The sequence below is a fragment of the Tupaia chinensis genome, unplaced genomic scaffold, assembly GCF_000334495.1.
Source record: "Tupaia chinensis unplaced genomic scaffold, TupChi_1.0 Scaffold145072_1, whole genome shotgun sequence".
NCBI lineage: Eukaryota > Metazoa > Chordata > Mammalia > Scandentia > Tupaiidae > Tupaia > Tupaia belangeri.
The window spans coordinates 603,486-614,517 of record NW_006204933.1 but is presented as its reverse complement, the minus strand read 5'-3'; the positions used below and the strand labels follow the sequence as shown (position 1 = coordinate 614,517).

At 51.4% G+C, this 11,032-nt stretch overlaps 1 protein-coding gene across 1 annotated transcript in view; it reads left to right on the top strand.

The window, feature by feature from the left end:
- The first annotated feature begins 777 nt into the window (after window positions 1-777).
- LOC102496983 (arylsulfatase F) overlaps window positions 778-11,032 on the top strand; it is a 42,785-nt gene continuing 32,530 nt past the window's right edge. Inside the window, exons 1-3 of the mRNA XM_027767971.1 lie at window positions 778-1,203; window positions 1,906-2,094; window positions 7,215-7,316. The gene's annotated coding sequence lies outside the window, so the exon portion shown is untranslated. The remainder of the gene's footprint in view (window positions 1,204-1,905; window positions 2,095-7,214; window positions 7,317-11,032) is intronic.

Sequence of the window (11,032 nt, the reverse complement as noted above, 5' to 3'; positions counted from 1 at the left end):
TATCTCTGCGGCAGTGGGTACAGACAGTTCTAACCGCTGTCCTCACTTCACCCAAATGCACCCGCCACCTTCAGGGACGCAGCTGCAACCTCGTGGACTCGGGGATCCGGTGTGTATTCGTTCACACGTGGCTCTCACTCCTCTAAGAAACAGAGCCCCATAGCATAGACATACTTTACCCTTTCTTTTATTTCTTTATTTTTGGAGAGATTTTCGCTATAGGGCGCGTGCACCGGCCAGACAGACAGAGAGAGACAGAGAGACAGAAAGCGAGAAATCACCCCCCAGGGGGGATGGTCACACCGCAATCCCTTCTCCTCCATTCTCCTCTCGGGATCTTGGGCACGCACGCACATGCGCCTGGCGTGAGTTGAAGCCACCGGGTCCAGGACTCGAACTGTGGCCGGCTGCATGGGAGTCCGGCGACATAGCCATTACGCCAACAGCTGGTCACGACATATGCTAAGCTTTCAATGACAGTTTGGGTAAAGCAGACCTCCCGTTACTTCACTTCAGAAAGCCTAAGCTTCACCAGGCTTCAGCAATTCCGTAATCCTGGGACTTCATGTGCGTTCACTGCCTGCTCGAAGCATAACACGAGATACCTACGTAGAAAGGTTATGTGAAGACTCACCCACCTCTTTTACAGACGCCAGCCAAGTATTAAATCTAAACAGTGTGGGAAAAATCAGATGATTACAGGGGCCAGCAGGGAGTGCTGCTAATTAAGACTCTGGACTCCCACATGGCCAACAGTGCTTTGAGTCAAGTAGGTTTCGGTTTCCTGCCTCTCTCGGGGTGGAAGTTGGGTATATAGTCGTTGCCATTGTTCAGGGGGGTTGCTCTACCCCAAACCCATTTAATATGGGGGTGAGCGTAGGCAAAGCCAACCATTACTCGGAGGCTAGGCTGGACTGGCGAGGTGAGGTCTAGCCCTCTCTTGGGGCCCCGCGAGAAGCACAGGCATTGGCTTAGGGACCCGGGGAACACCAGAGTGTTTTTGCAAAACAGGAACCAGGGCAAAGTCAAAGTCGGAAGCAGGTCTACGGAGGGCTTACAGGGCCAGGAGGCAAGGAGCCCCCTCAGCAGCTTGGGGGGCACGGATAAGAACCCAGTGCCCAGGACGAAGGGGCTGTTCTGAACTGAAGGCACGGAGCGGCCAACCACGGGGAGACCTGACACCGGGCAGACGGGAAACTGCTGGTAAGAGCTTTTCGTGCTATTTTTAATTCATCGGAGCTGCCCTGGCCAGACCGAGGGCAGAAACTGAAGAGATAAAAAGGAGGACCATGATTCAGGGGTTGTTCTAAATGGCCCAGAAGCACTTGGGACAGCTCATGCATGCTTTGGGGGAGAGATGTATTTTTAATTTTCTATCGTGTGTGGAGCCAACAGAAAATTAAATGAACAAGTGTAATTAAGTAAATGAATTAGTTTCATTGTAATGATGTATTTTATTTATAGGTATTTCATTTTTTTACAGAATTATTTTATGTAACTTTTTTTTTTTGGAGAGGTTTTTGCTATAGGGCGCGTGCACTAACCAACAGAGAGAGACAGAGAGACAGAGAGAGAGAAATCACCCCCCAGGGGGGATAGCCACGCCGCAATCCCTTCTCCTCCATTCTCCTCTCGGGATCTTGGGCATGCACGCACACACGCCCGGCGTGAGTTTTAAGCCACCGGGTCTGGGATGCAAACCGTGGTTGACTACATGGGAGTCCAGCGACATAGCCATTACGTTAACCGCTGGTCCCTATTGTTTGTTTTAATTTAACTAAGACAGGAAGAAAGACAGAGAGAAGATGAGAAAGCAAGCTGCCAGGTCTGAGTCTCAAACCATGGGCCAGCCTCTGCAGGGACCAAAGCAGGTCTGTGGGTTTTTTCCGTTGTCACTGTCTGCAGACTCGTGACCCTCTGGGATGACCGTGCACGGCTGTGCTCCTTGTGGCTGGAGTGTTCTCCGGAAGGGACTGCTTCTGGCTGATTTTTACGGATCAAGGCTTCGGTGACTCTGTGGACGTGGTCTTTGGACTTCTGTGTGCCAGAGCTGCAGGGTCACTTTAACAGAGGGGAGAGAACTTCTACGACCAGGTGAGGCCCCGTGTACCCTAGCTGGGGGGTTCCTCTCTCTTCCTGTTGGACTGTACATCGCATTTGAAGATATGCGTACAAGTAGCCTTAGAACTTCAACTCCGTTCATTTGGGGAAGCTATTTTAGACGCTTGTAATACAACTTCAACTTTTAACAGTACACTTTAGACCTTTTAGTTTGTTGTGTTTCTTGTTTTATTTTGTTTCGAGATAATTTAGTCACTTGACCTTAAGACCAAAGCTGTACTATATACATTCCATTTAGATGGAAACGTTTGCAATCTTTTTTATTAGAAATATATTGTTATGCTTACAACTTTTTACAGTTGTATTTTTATACTATTATTTTCTTGTTTTATTTGTATAAGTTTATGTTTACAATTACTTTAATAGCCTAGGACCAGCAGTTAGCGTAATGGCTATGTCACTGGACTCCCATGTAGTTGACCGCGGTCTGAGTCCCGGACCCGGTGGCTTAAAACTCACGCCAGGCGCGTGTGCGTGCGTGCCCAAGATCCCGAGAGGAGAAGGGAAGAGAAGGGATTGCGGCGTGGCCATCCCCCCTGGGGGGTGATTTCTTGCTTTCTATCTCTCTGTCTCTCTCTGTCTTTCTGGCGAGCACACACGCCCTAAAGCAAAAATATCTCAAAAAAAAAGAGAAAAATCCGCTTTGATTTGAAAGGCCAGCATGGACGTTAGAAGTCCCAAGCTCCTTTTAGCGCTCACTGTGTTTTGTCTCTAGTGACGGAGTCCACACGGGGACAAGGGGGGGTCTTTGTTCTGGGGGCCGTGAGGGTGCCAGTCCTGGTCATTGTCCAGTGCCCGGGCCGCCCACAGAGGCCCTGCTCTGGGCTGTTCCCAGATCTCATCCTCGAGACGCCTGCAGCCGTCAGGATTATCGTAAGTGACCACCGGGTGCCGTTGACCTGAGAGTGCAATCCAGGGTGAAGCCGTCTTGTCCAGTTGTCCTAACACGATGTTGAGTTGAGAGCTGTTTCTATCGGTTTTGATTTGACAGATCATAAACAGAGACGTGAACTTCCGTTTTAATAGACCTTGCAGGGAGTGGCTGAGGATGGCCAGGAAGCCAGAGCTCATGTTGCAGGCTTGACCAGGCAACGGCCTCCCTGCAGGTACAGAAGCCCTGGCTGCAGAAGGCGGCCTTCATCTAAATTCTCGTTTTTCTGGCTAGACCTCTGCTCTCTGATGAAGGGGAGAGTCCAGTGGGGACGAGGCCTATTGAAGAGAGACAGGAGGGCAGGAGGGCAGGGAGGGAGCAGGCAGCCGGGAGCTCTGGCCTTCACTCGTCCCACTCTGTTCCCGGAGACCCCTACCCTACTAAGTTCTGGGACAGGAGACTTCTGCCTTTCGTCCCTGAATTCAACACTCAATTTTTAATAACCACTTCCATTTATTTTTCTCTCTTTGACTTTGGGAAATGTGATATTTTGTTTGTTTGTTTGTTTTTTTGGAGAGGTTTTTGTTATAGGGCACGTGCGCTCGCCAGAAAGACAGAGACAGAGAGACAGAAAGCGAGAAATCACCCCACAAGGGGGATGGTCATGCCGCAATCCCTTCTCCTCCATTCTCCTCTCAGGACCTTGGGCACGCACACACACGCACCCGGCATGAGTTTTAAGACACCGGGTCCGGGACTCGAACCACGGTCGACTACATGGGAGTCCAGTGACATAGCCATTATGCTGCCGGTCCCGGGCAACGTGATGTGTTTTGAGAGGAGCTCTTGAGCTGGTAAGAAAAGAATCACCTCCATTTATACTGATTCGAATGGTTTGTTTTTGGCACCCTTCTCTCTTAGCAGACCCTAGGAGCTGACGAACATGCACAAACAGTAACAGACTCTGTTTCACGACTTTTTCAATGTTGGACTGAACCTTTTTATTTTTTTTTTTTTTTTTTTTTTTTTTTTATAAAATACAACGACTAATAACAGGACTCATTACAGCGTGTTCACTCAGGAGTAACTAGAAGGAGGACTCCGGGAGAACCAGGCAGCAGTGCTCCCAGGAGTCCGGCCCTAACCCTGGATGTATCTATGAACTTCATTGTTATGTTTTAATGTACGTGCCCTGCATTGGCTACTTAGCTTGCAATTGGGTCACATTTTTTTACGGTTAATTTTGGCTTAACGATTTAGAAAATAATCATTTTTGGAGAGGTTTTTGCTATAGGGCACGTGCGCTCGCTAGACAGACAGAGAGACGGAAAGCGAGAAATCACCGCCAGGGGGGATGGCCACACCTCAGTCCCTTCTCCTCCATTCTGCTCTCGGGATCTTGGGCACACACGCACATGCACCCGGTGTGAGTTTAAGCCACTGGGTCCGGGACTCGAACTATGGTCAACTACATGGGAGTCCAGCAACATAAGCCATTATGCCAACTGCTGGCCCTAGACTCTCCTAGTTTTGAAGGAGCAGTGAGTGTCTTGCACCCGGCGGTCAATGCTCCTGACAGGTATCCCTGGGGCCCTGGATTTCACGTCAGGGGCACGGCACGTCTCCTGGACAACCTGGGGTCTTTGGTGACTGGTCAGGCAAGGCCATCCTTGGGTGCCTCACTCAGGGACCAGGGGGTACCAGCTCGCTGGGGCCTCAAGTGTTGAATCGGGAAAGAAATAAATGGACATTCACTCCTGTCCAAATGACAGGCGTCTTGGTTAGAGGGCCACTGTGGGAGGGCTCATGTCTCCCAAAGACCCTGCACCCCAAGAGCAGGGAGAAGGGGCTGAGAAAGGCAAGAAGCAGGACCCTGGTGAAAAGCAGTGGCGGAGGGAGAACGAGTAGGTGAGGAGGGAGAGAGGTGACCTTCGCACCCACACCTGTACAGAAGCCAGACTAAGCCGGGCTAAGCCTGTCTACATTCTATAGGGCAGGGGCTCTGGTCTCCTTAAACACAGTGGGACTTTAACTACCTGCTGAAACACCTGGAATTTGAACTATTTCTGATTACCCTTTGCTTTTAATGACCCGGGGAGGGGACAGGGCTGTCAACGGGTGGTGCAGGGCAAAATGGAGCCACAGATGACTGAGCCAATATGCAGTGCATTCTGGATGGGAAATCTCATTTTGTTTGCTGTAATGATGGATAGTGAATGCATATAAATAAATAAATTGAAATAAAATTAAAATTCAAAAGAGACCTCAGAAATAAATGCTAAAAAAAAAAAAAAAAGCCCTGGGACCAGCAGTTGACGTAATGGCTATGTCGCTGGACAAGGTTCAAGTCTCGGACCTGGTTGCTTAAACTCACACTGGGCGCATGTGCGTGCATGCCCAAGATCCCAAGAGGAGGATGAAGGAGAAGGGATTGTGGTGTGGCCATCTCCCCAGGGGGTGATTTCTCACTTTCTATCTCTCTGTCTTGCTGGAGAGTGCAGGCACCCTATAGCAAAAATCTCTCAAGAAAAGTGGCTGGCCGGTCTAAATGGGTCTTTTGTCACTTGGTAAGGACAAGGTAAATGGGGAACCTGGAACACATTGGCTGCAGGGTAGGTGGTAGTCGTGGGATTTTCTGCAGAGAATCTCCAATGGGAGTGCCTCTTCAAACAGGTTTTTATTAACAACCCACGCTTATCTTTTCTCCCCGACCCTGGGAAATCTGATATCTCCCCAGGAGAGCTATTAAGCTTGTTAACAGAATTAGAGCTATTTATATTGATCAAAATCTTCCATTTCTAGCAACCGTAACTTTTAGTCTATATCGGTAGCTTATGGGCATGTACCAACACAGACTTCTTTAACATATTACCCAACGCAGAGACCAACCCACTCTCTTTCATCCCTATGAACTCGAAAAGACTGATGACAGGTGGTGGCCACAGATGGCGTAATGTCTATGTCCCTGGACTCCCAGGGAGTCCACCTCGGGTTGAATCCCGGACCCGGCGACTTGAAACTCACACTGGGTGCATGTGCGTGCCCCAAATCCCAAGAGGAGGGAGGAGAAGGGATTGCAGTGTGGCCATTCCCCCTGGGGAGGGGTGCCTCTCTGTCTCTCTGTCTCTCTCTGTCTCACTGGCGAGTGCACATACCCTATAGCAAAAAACTCTCCAAAAAAAAAAAAAGACTATTAATAGGCATAATCAAGACATGTTAAGTTACTACTCAGAGCAGTTAGAAATTCTCTGGAAGAACTAGGCAACAATGCTCTCCAGGGGTCCACGTTTAAGGGAGGATTTCTATCCTTTTCATATGCAAATTCTGGCTATTTCTTTGCCTTTAGTTTGGCTTACAAAGCCAATCAGCTTCTCTAAGGACAATGGAAACATCTATCCAGTTACAGGATCAGATTGTCAGTCTTAACGCCTGCAGTTTAAATAATTAGATTGTCGGTCAGAAAACCAATCCTTTTTCTCTAGACCCAGCGAAATGGTTAGACTATCAGTCAAAAAACCAACACGTTTCTTCATAGAAAGTGGGCCAGCAGGTGGCGTAATGGCTATGTTGCTGGACTCCCACGTAGTTGACCGTGGTTCGAGTCCCGAATCCGGTGGCTTAAACTCACTCCGGGCGCATGTGCGTGCGTGCCCAAGATCCCGAGAGAAGAACGGAGGAGAAGGGATTGTGGCGTAGCCATCCCCCCTGGGGGGTGATTTCTTACTTTCTGTCTTTCTCTCTTTCTGATGACATATAGCAAAAACCTCTCCCCCCCAAAAAAAAAACCCAAAAATATAGGATCCTAGCTCTGTGCCCCTCCGAGCCAAACCCAGTTCCACCTCTGTAAGCTCCTTGCCAGACAGATCGCTGGCCTCTCTACAATGTGGTTTGGGAACTAAAGGAGGGCAGCCAAAGGGAGAGTGAGAGGCCTTGTAATCTTTTGCAGTGTTTCCTGCCTTGCAAAATCCATCACCCCAGACCCAGGGGGCCTCTCCTCCTCCAACCCAGAACCTATCCACCCGCCGACCCCTCCCCTGCTCGGGTCCCAGCTGTTTGCAGTCCCGGCTCCTCTGGGTCTGTAGGTGTCATAAACTCGGCAGTCAGCGTTTGCAACATTCTGGCAACATTGCTGCTTCCCTAACTGGGGAGCCAACTCTGCTGGCGTTTGAGCCACGGGGTGGGTGGAGGAGACCTGAACCAGCGGAGAATGATCTTATCGCAGGTCCTCCTTCACCACCGGGGCCCTGACACGCCGTGACAACCAACTCCAAGCAGACTGAAGGGAAAGACAGATCAACTCCCTGGCGGAGGTGTCTGGGGCAAGGTAAGGTTCCCGGAGACGTGGGTCCCAGGGACGCCTGTCGCGTTGGGATGGACGGGGAGACTGATCACCTCCCGCGGTCTCTGAGTAGAGACCGTCAGTCAGGAACGTCCCCGCGGGGGTAGAATGTTGTGATAAGCTCCGGGGTGTCTGTCGGTGCGAGCGTGAGTGTGCATACTAGTGTGCGTGCCCTGTGGTGCTCAGACTGTGACGTCTGAGTGGGTCATCACCCGTGTTTTCATGGTGACCTCGTATGGCTCAGGGCCATGGTCACCTGGTCAGGGTCAGGGACCCGTATGAACTGCCAAAGCCAACAGATGCCTGCAGTTCAGCTCGTCTGGGTCAGGGATTAACCACCTGTTCACCTCGCCTGGGTCAGGGGTTCGTAGCGATTACCAAAGCCGACAGGCACCTACACTTCTCAAGAGGGCCTCGGCAGGCCGACGTCTGCGTGGTCGGCTCTTTGAGGGGACACCCTCCCTGTCTCTCCCTTGAGTCACCGTGGCAGGGAGGAAAACGCTGGTAGGGGTAGATGTTCGGTGTGTCTAAAAGAACTCTGTGCCTGAACTCTCGGGCTGGCCCTCCTCAAGGCCATCCACGATTTGTGTCTGTCCCCCACAAAGACGGAAATTAATGCCTCATCTGTCTTGTCTGACAAGCCCTCTTCTGTCATCCAAGGGGGACTCTCCTTCTTCCAGGAGGATTTGCTCCTCGGTGAGTGGAGAGTTGGAGCCTCTCTTTCTGTGTCATTTCTTCTACTGCGTGCCAACCGTCCCCCAAAGATGGACATTGATGCCTCATCTGTCAACCCTTGTCTGACAAGCCCTCTTCTGTTATCCAAGGGGGACTCACCTGGTTTCAGGAGGATTTGCTCCTCGGTGAATGGAGAGTGAGGAGCCTCTCCTTCTGTGTCATCTCTTCTGTTGGGTGCCAACCGCTCCTCGGGGCCTCCTCATGGATCCGGCGTGGCAAAGCAGAGAGGGTTTTCAGCCTGAGGTTCTTTGAACCTTCCCCACAGTGTAGATGTCCTTGGAGGGTCAGCAGTTCCCCCTTCTCTCTCTCTGCTGGGCCCCACTCATGCCCACTTGCTAGACGCCTAGCCCCGCTGGAGGGATTAGTGCTCTTAATACCAACATCGGTCTAGCCGCCCTGGGGTCCACTGTGATCCAGACAGGCTGCAGCGTGGGGCCTGGAGGTGCATCTTTGGCAGGATGGAGAGAGGCGGTTCGGGGACCTTCTCTCCAAGGAGGAGCAGGGACAGCAGAAGTGTTTGGGCTGTAAGCGCTCAAACAGGTGACAGTGTGGGCAACCAAGCATCAAAGCCCACCGTGCTGGGCTGTATGATTAAAAATTCCAAGGGGGGGAAATAGAAAAGGAATTTCTCTGGAGAGGAGGGTGTGAACAGAACCTCAGGGAATTGGGCTCTTACGATCTTCGCACGGTACGGCGCTACTTCGCGAAGAGCGTGTGCTCTGATGAGAAATAGCCTCTGACGATTGACTCGTGTAACTGAGTCAAAATGGCCATGTTCCATGGGGAACCTGATTTTCTGAACTGCTAAGCCAGGCACTAAGCAGAGCCAGGATTAACCCAACGCAGGGAGACGTTTGACAGAATTGCTAAGTGTCTTTTTTTGAGTTTTTTTTTGCTATAGGGCGCGTGCGCTCGCCAGACAGACAGAGAGACAGAAAGTGAGAAATCACCCCCCAGGGGGGATGACCACGCCACAATCCCTTCTCCTCCATCCTCCTCTCAGGATCTTGGGCACGCACGCACATGCACCTGGCTCAAAGCTCAAGCCACCGGGTCAGGGACTCAAACCGCGATCGACTACGTGGGATTCCAGCAACATAGCCTTGACTCCAACTGCTGGTCCCTGTCTGGTGGTATAGAAATAAAAACGTGAAGAATTTGCCTTGCTCCAACTGCCGATTGCATTTACTGCAGCTTTCCACTCCGCTGATAAAAATCGTAGCACCCTCCACACCCCCGTGAGCACAGAGGGTTCTCAAGGCTCTTTTGATTCAAATATCTGCATAGATTCAATCCGGGTCTCAAGAGAAGTCCCTCATGAATTTAAAGCAAGAAGTCAAATAGCTGCAGGCTTTGAGTCTGTACTCTCTTGGTGCTCGACCCTCAATAAAAACATTGATGAGGGAGGGGGGTCAGCAGGTAGTGTGGTGGTTAAAGGTGCTGGACTCCCACATGGCTGACCACGGTTCAAGTCCCGGACCTGGAGGTTTGCTTTCTCACTTTCCATCTCTCTCTCTCTGTGTCTGTGTCTGGTCAAATTAAACAATAGTAATAGCAGATGGAGGTAAATAAATAAATAATTCTTTTTTTTTTTTTTTTGGAGAGATTTTCGCTATAGGGCATGTGCGCTCGCCAGACAGACCGAGAGAGGCATAGAGACAGAAAGCAAGAAATCACCCCATAAATAATTCTTTAAAACATATGCAAACACGGGGACCAGCAGTTAGCGTAATGGCTATGCCGTTGAACTCCCACGTAGTCGACCGCAGTTCATGTCCCGGACCCGGTGGCTTAAACTCACGCCGGGCGTGTGTGCGTGTGTGCCCAAGATCCCGAGAGGAGAATGGAGGAGAAGGGATTGTGGTGTGGCCATCCCCCCTAGGGGGGGATTTCTCGCTTTCTGTCTCTCTGTCTCTCTCTGTCTTTCTGGCGAGCGCACACGCCCTCCAGTAAAAACCTCTCCAAAACTAAAAAAGGGGCGGGGAGGCTGATATGGAAACTGCTTGGCTGTGTAATTAGACAGGACTTCGTTGTTCAGAACGCTGCTTATAAGAGAGGATCCTAGCTCTGTGCCCCTCCGAGCCCAACCCTGTTCTGTTTCTGCAAGCTCCTTGCAAGACGGATTGCTGGTCTCCGTACGATGTGGTTTTGGAACCAAAGGAGGCCCCAAAAGGAAGAGAGTGAGATGCTGAGCAATGTCAAGCAGCCTTCTCTCCCTTGCACTATCCATGGCCCCAGACCCATGGGCCTCTCCTCCACCAACTCAGCATCTGTGTCACCTCCTACCCTCCCCGACTCGGGTCCAGATGTTCGGGGTCTGAACCCCTCTGAGTCTGCCAGCGTCAGCAACTTGAGTTTGACGCTCGGAGTGGCGCGCGGTTTCTCGGCGGTCTGTTTGTGCATCACTTCTGCAACAGAACCAGGACAAGAGGGGCCCCATGGGAGCCAACTGCCCTTCCCAAGACAGAAGGGGCATGCCTCGAGCCCACAGACTGGGACAGAAACAAATCAACTGTGAGCTCAGAGGTACATGCAGAGAGGTCCCCCTCCCAGAGGAGTCCTGTCGGCGATGGAAAGGCAGGGAGGACCCACTCAGCTCCCATAGTGTGAAGACTGGGATTGCAGAAACTGACTCACACACACACACACACACACACAGTCTCTCCAGAGTTTGTCACAGGGCCATCCTAGCTCTGGGAGCATCCTCGACTGGCGGCCCCCTGATGGCCCCTGGGTGGGGATCATGCAGCGACCTCAAGCCGGAACTGGTGGTTGCCATGGGAACCCACAGGAGGCAATTGGGGGGGCTCCCCTTCCACCCAAACTGGGTGAGCCTCACCGGGTTCCTGAGTCCCGGGACTTGACCTTACCCGGCGGTTTCACCCGGTGAGCTGCCCATCTCTCTACGGAGTCCAGCGGGCATGGGTTGCCTTCGGGGTGTCAGGGCTCCTAGGAAGGGGGACACA